General features: G+C 41.3%; 1 non-coding gene across 1 annotated transcript; it reads left to right on the plus strand.

Moving 5' to 3' along the window:
• Positions 1-2,283: 2,283 nt before the first annotated feature.
• LOC145410872 (5S ribosomal RNA) lies at positions 2,284-2,402 on the plus strand. Its single transcript, XR_013899324.1, has one exon. It is a non-coding gene; the product is annotated as a 5S ribosomal RNA (ribosomal RNA).
• Positions 2,403-16,643: the final 14,241 nt, after the last annotated feature.

Consider the following 16,643-nt stretch of genomic DNA (forward strand, 5'->3'; position numbering starts at 1 on the left):
TGGAAAACTTGTTTGTATACGGCAAGAGTATGTTTATTGGGTATAACGAGTTAAGTTGTAATGCGTATAATGTTATTTAGTTAAATATAGTTAACAAGGTAAACCATTTGCCATTAGTGTCTTGTGGATTGTAGATGGCTTAGGGTTAGACTAATATGCATTAATGCCTCATTTTTGTGAGGCTTTCAGACTGGTCAAGACTAACTTAGTCTCATGGCTGTTCTGGCAAGAAAGTTTCAGAAAAATAAATGGTTTTAAGTGGTCCTGCCCCAGAGCCAGGACTGGGTTTACTTAGTCCTGCGCACGAAGGATGCGTGGTAGCACCAGGCAGAGAGGACAAGTAGGAGTGTACTGTGCCCAGGGTAAACAGCTGATATGGCAAAGATGGCTGACATACATGAAAGTTAAATATTATTTTAAAAATAGAATTTCACACAAATAACAGTGAACAGTAACATAGGATGGTGATATATTGCAGATGCTAGTTAATATGAATACTTGTTTAAACCAAAATTTTAAAACGTGATCAGTTATGGCTGAAGTAGTAAGATAATAATGTCTGGAGAGGAATTTAAATTTTGTGTCAATGGATTATTGTAAGGTAATGATGGCACTTACAACAATTTCCCAGTAGTTCCTTAAGTACAAGTACTGCCTTTGCCTCTGGTTATTAGTTCTCTTTTAACTGAAAAGATAAGCTGCACAGTTATTTCGCTTCATGGTGTAATGAAAACTCACCATCATGAATCCAATAGTGACACACTGGCAAGCTGTCAAGTTTCTTGTATATGTAGCAGCCATGCCCATGGCTCAGTGGGTTAGAGTGCTCCACTCTGGCCGAAGCGTAGGAGGTTCAAGTCCACCCAAGGGTCATTGGTACACATCAGGAAGGGCATCTGGTCATAAAGTGGTACATGCTGCACACCTAAGTTAAAAAAAAAAAAAGTAAATAAATGACGGAAACATTTACTGTGTACGCTAATAACGAGGAGATTTATAGCAAAATTGATTTATTACTATGTTATTCTTTTTGTTGACATAACTCAGCTGATTCTGTCATGACTTTGCCCGCTCCATCCTCCAGCCAGTAGGAGCACATTAAGGATGGAACTGGTCTAAAATCCATTCTTGTGAGCATCAAGTAGGTCCAGAAAATTTTGACCAGTCTTTAGTTAAAAAAAAAGGCCTCATGAAATTGCAGCTTAAGTTACACACGTCATTTGTTTTTTGAGGAACAGAAACTGTTCACTTAAATGTCAGTGGTAAATTTCATACTTTTTTTAACCACAGAATTTGTTTATTGTTTAATAAAATCACTCTCAAAAGGTACGGTATCAAAAATTTTATTTTCATTAAAAATTATATTCATCAATATAAATGACTTATCATTAATTATGTACGACTGGTCTCAGTATTTCCAGATTTCCAAATGCAATGGAGTGTTGACGGGATCATTTGTTATTTTTTATTGATTAGCATATACCGTACAGTGGGTTTTTAACCCGTACAATCCTGCCGTCGGCATGGTGCCGACAGTACAAAACGTCCCAGGTATATAATCCCAGCGACGTGATGGTGCCAACAGCAAAATTCGAGCATTGTAGCTCGTCTCTAAATGCTTCAATCTAGCAAATTTTTTGCTAAAGAGTAGCTTAATGTATTGCCAACATTGTGCACAAGCACTTGTAGCACTGAGTTTGGTTCTGCATGACTGGGTAACATCAGTGTGCCACTGTCTGTCACAGTGTTAGAATCTCGCGGAAGTCACGCCATTTTTCCGCCTCACTGGGCTGGAGGAGGCGGTTGAAACTGTCCCATGGACCCTCTGTCCCTTCATTTAGTGATTCTATAGAAGAGGAAGACCTGGATAACTCTTCTGGGAAGGAATATAAGCCAATGGAGAAGGATATTGAGAATGGGGATTCCCCCATTCTCTCTCATCCTGCCCAGTTGGGTGGGAAAATGTAGCTCACAGCTTGCGAAACTGGACTAGAAACACGATGGACGGCCATCCTGCACTTATTTCTCCTAAAAGGAGTACCGGTACTTTTTTTTGCTTTTCCTTGATTTATATGTCCTTTTGGATTGTTTTATGCAATAAATTTTTTTTCCGTTTTTGGTCTGGGATTGGGTGGGTATAAAATTACAAAAATGCATGGTATGGTATGCGTTAATTTTTTTGTTTTTAAGTTTGTAAATAGGAGGTTCCATTATTGTTCATAATACTGTGCATAACTTTTATATACTGAATATGAAATGAGTTTATATAATAGCCAAGTGAGTGCCAACGGCCATACCACGTTGAGTACATCGCTTCCCGTCTGATCAGCGAAGTTAAGCAACGTTGGGTCTGGTTAGTACTTGGATGGGTGACCGTCTGGGAACACCAGATGCTGTTGGCATAACGTTCTCCCTACGTGTCAAGTGGGGTTGGTGGAGGATTAGTGCCCCTCCCTGTAAAACAATTAACTCTGAGCCCTTGGCCACCCCGTTTGGGATACATGGCGTCTGGCAATGAATGAATGAAAAAAAATGATTTACTAACCTGTATCATATTTTAGTGAATATCACCTGTGTGACATACCGTACCGTATATAAAGATTCACTTTATGAACGTACCTATGTTTGCTATTGCCAGGTCATGTGACAAGTGCGTCATGATTATCGAACACCCTTAATGCATGATATTGTTTGCGCGCAAGTTGTACTTAACCCTCCCTTTCCTGACCGATTTTCCACTACTGCCCCCCCCCCCCATCCTGACAGATTTTGGAAAAAAAATTTTGGGCTCAAACCTCTGCTTTTGGTAAGAAACATTGAAAATTCATAGAGAAATCGCTCACCTGAGGTTTAAAATACCGGATACAGGTAACAGTACCCCTTACCTTACTGTTTTCTATGAGCCAGGCTCCAGAGAAAACAAATTCTGTGGGAGAGGTAACTAGCCTATTCCACACCACTCATAAATGGTATTTATTTATTTATTTGATAGGAATTTATATGTAGTACAAGAGTACGGGTACATTGGTTTTCACACAGTAATATAGGCGATATAAGCGTTATTCACTCACTAAACACATCACCATATGGCACCTTCGTTTACGACGTTACTGCCTCATCACTTCTGCTTGTTTCTTCCTCTGACTTGTTTCTTCCTTTGTTCTCCACCTTGAGAATCACTTTCGTCTCGAATTCCGTCATTGGAGAGACCATGGTTTGACATGTCTTTGCTGGCCAGGTCACTGCTAACAGGTGAGTTGCTGAGAAAATGGCATGTGGGGGGAGGGGGGGTCAGGTGGGGCCAGGCATTATCCCCCCCTGGCATTAGGTAGAGGAAGGTCTACCATATATGCCTACTAAAAATCACCCATGAAACTTGAAAAATGTGCAAATGACAGACCTCGCTTTTGCAAAACGTATGGATACGTCATCGGGTGTCACTGTGACAAAACGTGGTGACGTATCCATGCGTCAACAGGACTGTCTATCTATCTATCTATTGCCAGATGCCTTAATCCCTTACGGGGTGGCCAGAAACAAATCACTTCCACGTTGCCCTGTCCCCTGCCATTTCACTGCCATGCTCCCAACTCACACCCTCCTCTCTCATATACCTCTCCACTCCATCCCTCCACCTCATCCTTGGCCTCTCCCTCCCTGTCCCCCCCTCCACCTCACTCACATACACTTTCCTCATCAGAGTCTCACCCTCCATCCTCTCCACATGGCCAAACCACCTCAGTGTGTTCCTCCTAGCTTCCTATTACATCCACAACCACACCACAACGCTCCTTTATATCCTCATTTGTCAGCCTGTCTCTCCATGTGACTCCCCAGGCTCCTCTTAAATGACTCATTTCCACTGCTGTCTTGACTTCTGTCCTTCCAACAATGTCCAAGTTTCACTTCCATAAAGTTAGAGTTGGTATTACAATACTATCATGTAGTAACTTTTTCACTTCCATGCTCACTTCCCTGTTCCTTATCACTGTTTTCAAGGAACCAGCAACCTTTCTACCTTGTTGTACCCTTTCAAGCACTTCACCCTCCAAACTTCCATACTTACCGTACTCATCACACTCCCCAAGTACTTAAATGTACTGACATTTTCCATTTCCTTACCATTCAACCTCTCTGTACATTCACTGACTTCACCTCTCTCAAAGACGGGACGCCTTGGGTTAATGCATATTTTAGTTTGTATGCTGTTAGGTAGGTTATAATTGTTGCCGTCTGGGAAGCAAAGCCCCCAGCTAGGTTTCAGTGCTTCCAGTTAGGCTTCCACTGCCCTTTATGATTTTAAATTGTATACATTTGAGTTTGTGTATTTTGGTGTGCTGACATCATGTCCAGTCAGCAGGATCGGCAGTAAACATGCTGTCGGGGACATTCAGGCGGCTCTCTGTAATATCACTAAGTAGGTATGGTATATTTTGTTTGTTCCCAATATTTGTTAAGTTGAAAAACAAATGTTAATCACTTGAGATGGATCTAGTACTAAAATTATTTTCTTTGAAAACATAGATGTATAAGAGAACGGCTCGTATCCGTGTGTCAGTGTCATTTGTATTTACTGACTTTTCTTACGTGGCGTTTCCTCTGCAGATTGGTCAGCAGTTATTAAATTTGTGGGATGAAGACAAAGCCCTCCAATTTAGTGGCAGTTTTTTGTTGGAAAAAATGTCAGTTGAACGAACATAAAAAAACATAGGGAAACAAATCTGAATGTGAAAGTGAGTGAGAATGGACTTGTAAATCCTTGCCCAGAATATCTGGGGTAGGACAGATAAAAAAACAGAACCAGGAAAGCACAATAGTTAGCTTATCAACAGAGCCCATAATGTCCGTGGAATTGTATACAGCCTATATATACATTAATCCCTCAATTATCTGGACATCCATTATCCAAACAAACCATTACCTGGATGCTGTGATCTGGCTGTATTAAACCATTATACCTACATTTTTCCATTTTATCCAGACATAATGCTTCCATCAAGGAGGAAATTATGGCCATGTGAACATTTCACCCGCCTGGACAGGAATAGGCTAGCTCTGTAGCGCCACGCTGTCTGGCCCCGTAGTTTACCCAGCGTCCACTAGAGGCCCCCTCAGCTGTTCTGAGTTCCTGCCTGGGGACCGTGTAGTGAACAGCTTCTCTCAGACAGTTGTGCTGACAGCGCCTGTGGTGGCATGTGAGGGTATGCGTGTCCAAAGGGGTTCTCGCGCCAAATTACAAAGTGCCAGAAAACGCAGTCAAAGTTCACCAAGCTTTGTGTGACCATTCTTTGTTATTTGTTAAGCTAGAACCTTCATTTTTTTTTAAATTGACAAATAACAAAGATATGGTCACGCGAAGATTGGTGAACTTTGAATGCGTTTTCTGGCACTTTGTAATTTGGCGTGAGAACCCCTTTGGACACGCATACCCTCATTTGTGGTTGTTCCGTACCCTATCAGGGTATGCTTCTAGACCACACGGGATGTACTGTGCAGTGCAACAGCTTTACCAGCCGTAGTGCAACAGTCAGAGACAAGGAACTAGCGGGCCATTCAGCTCGATGCCCTGCGAGGAATTGTGAATGTTGACATTGATTTTATTCAAGCTTACTGTACTGTACCATGATTTTATTCAAGCTTACTGTACTGTACCATGATTTTATTCCATTTTACTGCCATGTTTGTGTGCCCACTGCATTGTTTATGTGTAACCATTTTTTTTCATGTCACTGCAGGGTATGGCTTAGAAGTGGTGATTGCTTGTCTGTGGTTGGTGGATCTGCTTGACTGTGGTAATTTCTTGGCTATGGTTTATAGGTCTGCTTGACTAGATAGTGTTAAACAACAGGGAGAATAATATTGTTGTATGATATGCTGTACTGTAGTGGCCTTTTACAATGGCTTTCAGAGTTAGGTTATGTACGAAGGGGGGCCAGGGGAGAAGTCCATTATCTGGATGGATCCGCATTCTAGACATGCTTTTGGCACTATTACATTGGATAATCAAGAGATTACTGTATCTGTATATCTGTCTGTCTATGTGTCTGTCTATTTATCTATTTATCTATCTATATCTATCTTATCTATCTTTGGACTATATGGTCATTACTCGTTTTACAATGGGGTTACGTCAGGTCATACCTTATCATATACCGATTTTATTGTAAATCGATAGATTGAAACCCATTATAAAAGGGGGGTTATGTCAACTCAACTTCCCAAAGTCACCTTACCAAGACTGAACCATAAATGACAACCCACCTTCATTCCTTCCTGTGTTGGTCCAAGTTGTCTCCGAGTCGTCCCCCCTGAGGCTGGTGGACAGCCTGTGCTTACAGGCACTAGTGGTCAGCCTCTGAGTCAGACAGGAACAGGTTAGGGGGAGGGGAATCTGGCCCTTACCTGCACCAACCTTTGCATTGGGGCCCATACCTGCACCAACCATAGCACTGGGGCCTACACTGGGACTGATCTTACCACTGGACACTCAAATCCACAGTACTGTAGTATGATGTTTGGCTGAGAGGTGACAATAACAGGGGGGCACACATGAACAAGTTGAAAAGACAGGGCTTTGAAGCGGTGGCGTGACCTGAACTATAACAATGCGCTGCACGCCGGGGCCGCCATCTTGCCTGTGGCAAGTGACGGTCATCTTGCGTGTGCCTGGCGCTTTCCGATGGCAAAATCGTTATAGCGGGAAATTTATTGTAAATCGAATTTTGGGGTGGAACTTTTCTATTATTGTTGTAGCGAATTATCGTAAACCGAATCAACGTAAAACAAGTAGTGACTGTGTATATATATATATATATATATATATATTATATATATATATATATACACACACACACACACATAATACATGAGGTGTTACTCAAAAGTTCCAATAATTTGAATATTGTAAGAAAATAAGTTACCTTACCTCCTAGTTCTCACTGTCGCCTTCAAAGTAGTCCCCTTGGGCATGTATACGATGGTCTATCTATCTATCTATTGCCAGACGCCTCAATCCCGTTTGGGGTGGCCACAAACAAATCGCCTCCAAGTCGTCCTGTCCCCCGCCATTTCGCTGCCCTGCGCCCAACTCACATCCCCCTCTCTCATATACCTCTCCAGCCCATCCCTCCATCTCATCCTCGGCCTCCCCCTCCCTCTTCCCCCCTCCACCTCGCTCACATACACTCTCTTCGTCAGTCTTTCACCCTCCATCCTCTCCACATGGCCAAACGATGGTGCCAATGTTTTTTCCACGAGTTCATGCAACCCTGGAAGGCTTCAGGCATGATGGTCTTCAGCACCTCCTGCGATTCTGTCTGGATCTCCTCAGTTGAGTCAGTTGACACCCATTCAGTCATAATTTCAGCTTGGGAAACAGGAAAAAGTTGCAGGGGGCAAGGTCAGGCGAAGACGGTGGGTGGGGAATGACTGCCGTGTTAGTGAAAGCCAGGAACTGCCGTACAACAACTGATGTGTGGACGGGGACGTTGTCATGATGCAGGACCCAGTCCTTGTTCTTCCACTGTTCTGGACGTTTGCGGGGGATGTTCTCCCTCAGACGCTGCAAAACTTCACAGTAAAACTTTCCATTGACAGATTGACAAGATGGGATGAATTCCTTGTGAACAGTCCCTGAGATATCAAAGAAAATGATCAACATCGACTTGACATTGCTGCGAACTTGACGTGCTTTTTTCGGCCTCGGTGAATTGGGAGACTTCCATTGCGATGAGTGCTGCTTTGTTTCTGGGTCATAACCATAAACCCATGATTCATCACCAGTTATGACCTTGGAAATGAACGTGGTGTCTCTGACCTGATTCTTGAGCTCTCTACAGACTGCAACATGATGTGCCTTCTGCTTGTCATGGCACAAATTTTGCAGCGATGCGTCTCATGCCCAACACGTCCGACAAAATGCATTGCACACTCTTGTACAACAATCCAACAATATCACAAACATCATGGATAATTCGTCTACAGTCTGCAAGGGTAGCCTGACGAACATTTCCGACATTTTCTGGTGTTGTTGCCGTTGATGGTCATCCAGAGCAGTCATAGTCTTCGACAGACGTTTGTCCTTCCTTGAACCATTTGTACCAGAAGAAAGTTCTTCTTTGGGACATGGCATTGTCACCAAAGGCTTGCTGAAGCAACCAGTGAGTTTCTGCAGACTTTTTGTTGATCTTGAAGCAGAACTTGATGCAAGTTCTTTGTTCCGTGAAACACGTCTGTTCACAGACACGGCCGGGGCCACAGTGACGCACAAGGGGTTCTGCTGACTCCTCCTAGTGGCAAAAGGCAAACCTGCAAACAGTTGGCTCCCTCTGTTCAAATTACTGGAACTTTGGGGTAGCACCTCATATATATATATATATATATATATATATATATATATATATACAGTAGAACCTCTTTGGTCCGGACCCCTTTAATCCGGATTTCTGTTAATTTGGACAAAATTTAAAAATAATAAGCTCCAAAAATATGTCGAAAGTAATTCTAAAGTCATTTTCAGTATTGGCGCGGAAAGCGATCGTCATTCATTTAGTCTCAGATCATGCTAGGTCGCAACATGGGCGCCTGTTTAAACACATGCTAGCATTCGTTCCATCAACTAGTTCACCAAACATTTATATTTTTACATTGTATTTCAAAAGTTAATCCTCCTTCCCATGCCCCTTAATGCAAGTGTAGCTTCTGCAGTGAATAAAGATGTTAAAAGAAAGCATGTAACACTAAGTATTGCAGATACAGTGAAAATACTGGATAAACTGGAGGCTGGTGTTCCTCCAGGAAAACTCGTGAACGAGTTTGGTATCACCAAACAAACTGTGTCGGACATCAAGAAAAACAAAGATAAAATTAGACAGTTTGCTTTAAAATTTGATGTTACAAACAGTGACTGTGGTGAAAATAAAAGAAAAACTCTAAAAATGCCACATATGTTAATAATTAACAAACATACCATATGTAGATAGTTTTTGGTATGAACTGGAGATTACCCTGATGGTCCGGACAATCTGCTAATTCGGACAACCCTTCCCTCCATATAGTCCGAATGAGAGAGGTTCTATTGTATATATCTATCTATCTGTTTATTGCCAGACGCCATAATCCTGTATGGGGTGGCCATTTGACTCTGAGTTATTTGTTTTACAGGGAGGGGCACTAACCCTCCATCAACCCACTTGACACGTAGGGAGCACGTATGGTTTGGTTATATGGTTACCACCCAGCGTTGTAAATGGTTTCTTGGCTTACAGGAAACCATTTGGCTTGTCACTCAATGTATAGCCACCTGTAATGGAAAGAAAAGCAATAAGTAGTGACAGAAAAGATGGGAGAAATAGGAAGAGAGGAGGGCAGGCACAGAAAAAGAATGATATAGGCTAAGGAAGAAGTAGGCAGCACTACATGACGTGAGTGGATGATGGTCGTCACCACCTACCACTAATATATATATATATATATATATATATGTGTGTGTGTGTGTATGTATGTATGTATCATCATCATCAGCAGCAGCAGCAGCCGCCATAACTAGTCCACTGCTGAACAAAGGCCTCCCCCAACCTTTTCCACGAATTCCTTGACTGAGCCAATCTTTGCCACGTTTTCCCTGCAAATTTCTCTATCTCATCTCTCCATCTCCTGTCTGGCCTTTTTCTGCTACGCTTACAATCTCTTGGCATCCAGTCAGTCAGCCTCTTGCTCCATCGGTTATCCCTTATTCTTGCTATATGGCCTGCCCACCTCCATTTCTGATCATTTATAACTTCTATAATATCTTTGACTTTAGTCTGCTCTTTCACCCAAGTTGATCTTTTTCTGTCTCTTATAGATATTCCCAACATTGACCTTTCCATTGCTCTCTGAGAACGGATTAATTTATTTTTCATTGATTTTGTCAGTTTCCAGGTCTCACAACGATACATCATAGCTGGAATTGTACATTCGTTATATACTTTTTGTTTCATGCAAACTGGCAAGCTACTTTTCATAATGTCCCTATGTTTACCGAAAGCTTTCCATCCAATTGTAATGGGCCATTTTATTTCGCTTTCATTATCTTTCATTAATTTTAGTATTTGTCCCATTTCTTCACATATTCTGATGACGCTCTTTGGTGTTTGAGGATTAAACATTACTTTAGTTTTACTCCGGTTCATCTTTAGCCCCACCTTGAGACTTTCTCTGTTTTGGTCATTTAACATTTCTTGCAATGTCTCTGCTGTTTCTGGGATTAGGACAATGTCATCTGCAAATCTTAAATGGTGTAGCTTTTCTCCATCTATGTTCACTCCTTTGTTTTCCCAGTCTAGCTTTTTTGAAAATACTTTCTAGGCATGCTGTAAATAACTTTGGTGAAATTGTATCTCCCTGATGCACGCCCTTCTCAATCTTAATTTTCTCTGAGTCCTTATGTAATTTAACTGTAGCATTTTCCATTTTATATATGTTTTCGAACACTTTTACAATGTTCTCATTCACTTCTTATTCTCGCAGTGAATTTATAATTGCTATGTGCTCCACTGAGTCGAAAGCCTTTTCATAATCAACAAAACCTAAGTACAGTGGTTTATTATATTCTGTAGTTTTCTCAATTAGCTGATTCATTGTGTGTAGATGATCAGTAGTTGAGTACCCGCTTCGGAATCCTGCCTTTTCACTAGGTTGGTTTTCCTCCAAATTTGTAGCTATTCTGTTTGTAAGGACTTTAGTGAAGGGTTTGTAAATGACTGATAGCAAGCTAATGGGTTGATAGTTACTAAGGTCTTTTGAGTGACATTTTTTGTAAAGTAAAATAACTATTGCATATCACCGTGTTTTGGGAATTTTCTTCTTATTTATCTATCTATCTACTGTATAGCCCGACGCCCTAATCCCGCAAAGGGTGGCCGCAGACAAAACGCCTCCAAGTCACTCTGTCACCCACCATTTGACTCCCCTCCCCCCAACTCACCCCCCCTTCCCTCATATAGGTACCTCTCAACTCCATCCCTCCACCTCATCCTCGGTCTACCCCTCCCTCTCCCTCCCTCCACCTCACCTACATACACTCTCTTAGTCAGTCTTTCATTCTCCATTCTCTCCATATGTCCAAACCACCTCAGTGTATTTCTCCTAATCTTTTCAACCACATCCACATCTACCCCACAACGTTCCTTCACTTCTTCATTCGTCAACCTGTCCCTCCACGTCACTCCACATGCTCCTCTCAAGTAACTCATTTCCACTGCTCTCACTCTTGACTTGTTCCCCTCTTGCAATGTCCACGCCTCGCTTCCATACGTCAGGGTAGGGATCACAATACTATTTATACATTGAGTAAATAAATGAGCAAGCCTAGTTTGTACTTCTGCTCCTGCATCCAACAGTAAATCTGCTACTATTCCATCTTCTCCTGGAGCTTTCCCTTTTCATATTTTTGAGAGAATTATGTACTTTGTCTGGTGTTACCTTGTGTCAAGTGAAAAGTTAGCTATTGGCACTACGGTCTTTGATGCATACAGTTCTTTGTAAAATCCTTCAACTCTCTTCAACATTTTATCTCTGCATTTAATGGCTTCACCGTTTTTATCTTTTAGTGATGTAATTTGTTGCTTTCCAAGTGCCATTTTACTGCAGACCTGTTTCAGACTTTTTTCTTTTTTGATGGTTTCTTTGATTTGATCCATGTTTCTCTTTCTTTATACTTCTCTTTGTCTTTTGTTGATAAGGTTATTTAATTCCACTCGTTCTGTTTCATCTTTTTTTGCTTTTACTTTCATTTCATATATATATATATATCATTAGCCGTAGAGGTCCCCTGCAGGACCGGCCTATCCCTACCGAAGCAGGGACAATACAGCCAATGTATCTCTACCTAGTGGCTTATGCTTTCTGGTAGAGACTGTATGTAGGGTGAGAAGTGCTTGTGAGTGTGATTGTAGTGTTGTAGTGGCTTTGGATGTGTGTGTAGTCTGTGAACCAGGTGTAATCGGCCCACCTTAAGCCGATTGGGTGCAAGCATACTAGTATGCGACACTGGTTCAACCACAGCACCCCTTGTGTCCGCCAAAGTAGCAAGTGGCTTGGTGAATGCTTCCCAAAGTTTTTACAACTCTGGCGGGAGGCGAACCCCCGCTCACCAGCATGCGAAACGCACACTCTACCACTGTACCGCAGAGGCTCATATATATATATATATTGTTGAACATAGAGGATGGAAGTAATGCGAGCATAAGTGGCTGGGGAATGACTGGGAGAAGGAGGGAGGTGAGAAGAGAGGAAGAAATCAGTAGGATAGAAGTTGTGGAAGCAGTGAAGATAGTTAAATTGGGGAAAGCCCCAGGATTTGATGGAGTGTGTGGTGAAATGCTGAAGCATGGGGGAGAGATAGTAGTAGAATGGATGTGGAAGATGTGCAGATTGGCCTGGGAGGAAGGTAGAGTCCTGGAGGATTGGAAGTCAGATATAATTACAGTATTCCCTTGTACAAAGGAAAAGGGGAAAAAGAAGTGTAGTAATCATAGGGACATTTGTCTTCTTAGTATAATAGGAAAAGTGTATGGTAGGATACTTATTGACAGAGTTAGAGAAAGAACAGAGGAATTAGTTGGAGAAGAACAGGGAGGCTTTAGGAAGGGAAGAGGTTGTGTAGATCAGATATTCATTCTTAGATCTTTAGTGGAAAAGTTTCTAGAGAAGGGAAAGAAGTTGTATGTGGCTTTCATGGATTTGGAGATAGCATATGACAGGGTGGATAGACAAGGATTGTGGAAAGTATTAAGAATACAGTATATGGAGTAGATGGGAAGTTGCTGACAGCCGTGAAGAGTATGTATGAGGGTGCTAAGGCTGCAGTGCGTGTGGATGGTGAACTGAGTGAATTTTTCTCTTTGAAGGTTGGGTTGAAACAGGGATGTGTCATGTCTCCATGGTTGTTCAATCTGTACATGGATGGGGAAATAAAAGAGGTACAAGGTAGGGTAGTGGATGTTGGAGTGGCCCTGGTGAGAGAGGGTAGTGTTTGGAAACTCCTTGTACTGTTGTTTGCAGATGATACTGTGTTGTTGAGTGAAGATGAAGGGGAGCTGCAAGGCTTGGTGGATGAATTTGGGAGAGTGTGTAAGAAACGGAATCTAAAGGTGAATGTAGGGAAGAGTAAAGTGATGGTCTTTGAGAGAGGTGAAGTCAGTGAATGTACAGCGAGGTTGGATGATGAAGAATTGGAAAATGTGAGTACGTTTAAGTACTTTGGTAGTGTGATGAGTAAGGATGGAGGTTTGGAGGGTGAAAGGCATGAAAGGGTACAGCAGGGAAGAAAGGTTGCTGGTTCCTTGAAAGCAGTGATAAGAAGCAGGGAAGTGAGCATGGAAGTGAAAAAGTTACTTCATGACAGTATTGTGATACCAACTGTAACATATTGAAGTGAAGGTTGGACGTTGTTGGAGGGACACAAATCAAGAGTGAGAGCAGTGGAAATGAGCTATTTAAGAGGAGACTGTGGAGTCACATGGAGAGGCAGGCTGACAAATGAGGATGTAAAGGAGTGTTGTGGTGTGGATGTGGATGTGATAGGAAGCGTTAGGAGGAATACACTGAGGTGGTTTGGCCATGTGGAAAGGATGGAGGGTGAAAGACTGATGAAGAGAGTGTATGTGAGTGAGGTGGAGGGGGGGAGAGGGAGGGGGAGGCCGAGGATGAGATGGAGGGATGGGGTGGAGAGGTATATGAGAGAGGGGGGTGTGAGTTGGGAGCAGGGCAGTGAAATGGCGAGGGACAGGGCGACGTGGAGGCGATTTGTTTGTGGCCACCCCGAACGGGATTGAGGCATCTGGCAATAGATATAGATATATATATATATATATATATATTTAACCCATTGGAGCCTGGTGTCCAAAATATTGGAGAGAACTGGGATTTTTCAAGTCTTTATAAAGTAGAAACCTGGGTAGGGACCTATGAGCTTTGCGACTATGAGCTGATAGGCGGAGGGCGGTACGCTTAGTACACACCCACCGCCATGCCTCGCCAAGCACCCCTGGGATCCAATGGGATATAAATATATATATATATATATATATATATATATATATATATATATATATATACAGTATATAGGTGTGTGTAATTATTGTGCTCCAGTTGGATTGAGCCGGTGAAGGTTTATATCCAAGGGGTAGTTGGGGTTTATTGCTCACGTAATGCCACTCAGGGATGAGTGAGGTTGGTCACTCTCATCTTAAATGCCAGGACCAACTGCCTAGCCCCGGGCTCCTACGCTCCTCATGGGGCAACGTAGGATTGGATGATGAATGGATATATATATATATATATATATATATATATTCATTATATATATATATATTTATATATATATTCACTCATTTTAAATGTCAGGGCCAACTTGCCTAGCCCCGGGCTTCTACGCTTCTCATGGGGCAATGTAGGATTGGGTTGTGGATATATATATATATATATATATATATATATATATAGTATGTACTGTACGTATATATATATATATATAGTATGTACTGTATGTATGTATATATATATATATATATATATATATATATATATATATATATACAGTATGTACTGTATATATATATATGTAGCTCATCTCATATCTCATCTCATCATCCATTTGAGTGTCCACTGCAGGACCTGCCTATCCCTACCAAGGTGGGAGCGATACAGCCAATGTATCTCTACCAAGTGGCCTAGGCTGTCTGGTAGAGATTGTATATAGAATGAGAAGTGCTTGTAAGTGTAATTGTAGTATTGTAGTGGCTTTGGATGTGTGTGTAGTCTGTGAACCAAGTGTAATCGGTCCGCGCAAGCCGACTGAGTGCGCGACACTGGTTCAACCACAGCACCTCTGATGTCCGCCAAGCAGTTTGTGGCCAGAATAACGCTCCCAAAGTTTATTACCCTGGCGGGGCGCGAACCCTCATTCTTCAGTGCATGAAAACGCACACTTTACCACTGTACCATATATATATATATATATATATATACACAATATATATATATATATATATATATATATATATATATATATATATATATATATATATATATATATATATATATATATATATATATATACACAATATATATATATATATATATATATATATATATATATATATATATATAGTATTTGTCCTCAGCTGAATCTGGTGGTCGCCAAAATGTAATATCAGAGTTAGGTTAATTAATTTTCACATGTTACTGCTCATCTTTGCTGAACAGAAATATTCCCAGTAAAGTTAGAATGAAAAATTTTTGGTGATATTTCGAAACATGAAAAGGCAAAACATGATGAAAGTAAGACATTGCGACTTAAAATGCGTTAATACAACGTAGGCATATATTTATATGTTCGTCTGCTTAGAAGTGTGTGTAATACATCCTCTCTAACAATTTATTTCTACATCTGGTAAGCTAAATATTTTCTTGTGTCTCACTTCTGCGGCTCATGATAAAGAATATAGGTAAGTAGCCTAGTAGACACTAAGGTGTAACATGCCGAATAATTCGCTTTGGGAAAAGGTGCTGTGGAGCCTCTTTATCTGGTGAGAACAAGCCCAAGAGTGTACGTGAAAGATACTTTGGTTGCATGATGTTATCAGTGTACGGTCACAGATAATCTACACGTTTGAAACCTACCAGAGATTGCCTCCACTGTTGCATGTACAAGATGGAATGAACCTCCTCTGCCATAATTTATTAATTTTTTATGTACATTATGGAATTTACCACCTGTATGATATTTTAATTTTTAGTTTGTGTTATCTGCGGACGATTTTATTAAACTTTTGTGAGATTTTGAGGGGGTTTGATATAGGGTTTATTTACTTGGTATCAGCGAGAGTTCTTCCCTTAAGTTGAAATAAATCGTCAGGTGATACCTTGATTTACGGGGAGAGAGAGAGAGAGAGAGAGAGAGAGAGAGAGAGAGAGAGGAAAATAATGGAGGAGCCAAGTGCAACATGGGTACCCACGAACTGGTCTTAGGGTTCAGTGACCTTAACCTGCGACTGGTTTCTCTTATGCAGAAATTGCTTGTATCTTGTCTAATCCTTAACTCTTCCAAGAAGTTGGGTTCACATCAGATAAAACCTACATGAGTTGACTGCCCAGTGACCTTGACCTTTGACTTGAATGAGTTGACTTTGTCCAGTGACCTTGACCTTTGACTTCAATGAGTTGACTTTGCCTAATGACCTCGACCTTTGACTTGAATGAGTTGACTTTGCCCAGTGGCCTTGACCTTTGACTTTTACCTGTAACTATAACCTTTGTTCTCAGAATTAGAGTGTCTTTATCCTTGCATTATTCTAAACCCCTTCACAAAGTTTATTCTAAATATGATAGCTAAAAACTTTAAATTGGTTTTGCCCTGTAATCTTGACCTCTGACTGTTTATTTTCAAAACTAAATTCCTTCCTCATTACCTGACCCTCAACACTTCTGCCAGGTTTGGTTCAAAGGAGATAAAAACTGAGTTCACTGATGTTTGACCCTTCCCTGTGACCTTCACTCTTGACCTGTTCTCAGTTTCGAATCCCTCCATTCTTGCCGTATCTTGAACCCTTCCAGAACATTTGGTCTGAATCGGATTAAAACAGCAAGATGATTTTGCC

Source organism: Coenobita brevimanus, chromosome 86 (genome assembly GCF_032717465.1).
Source record: "Coenobita brevimanus isolate Jiangsu-jjx chromosome 86, ASM3271746v2, whole genome shotgun sequence".
NCBI classification, from domain to species: Eukaryota; Metazoa; Arthropoda; class Malacostraca; order Decapoda; family Coenobitidae; genus Coenobita; species Coenobita brevimanus.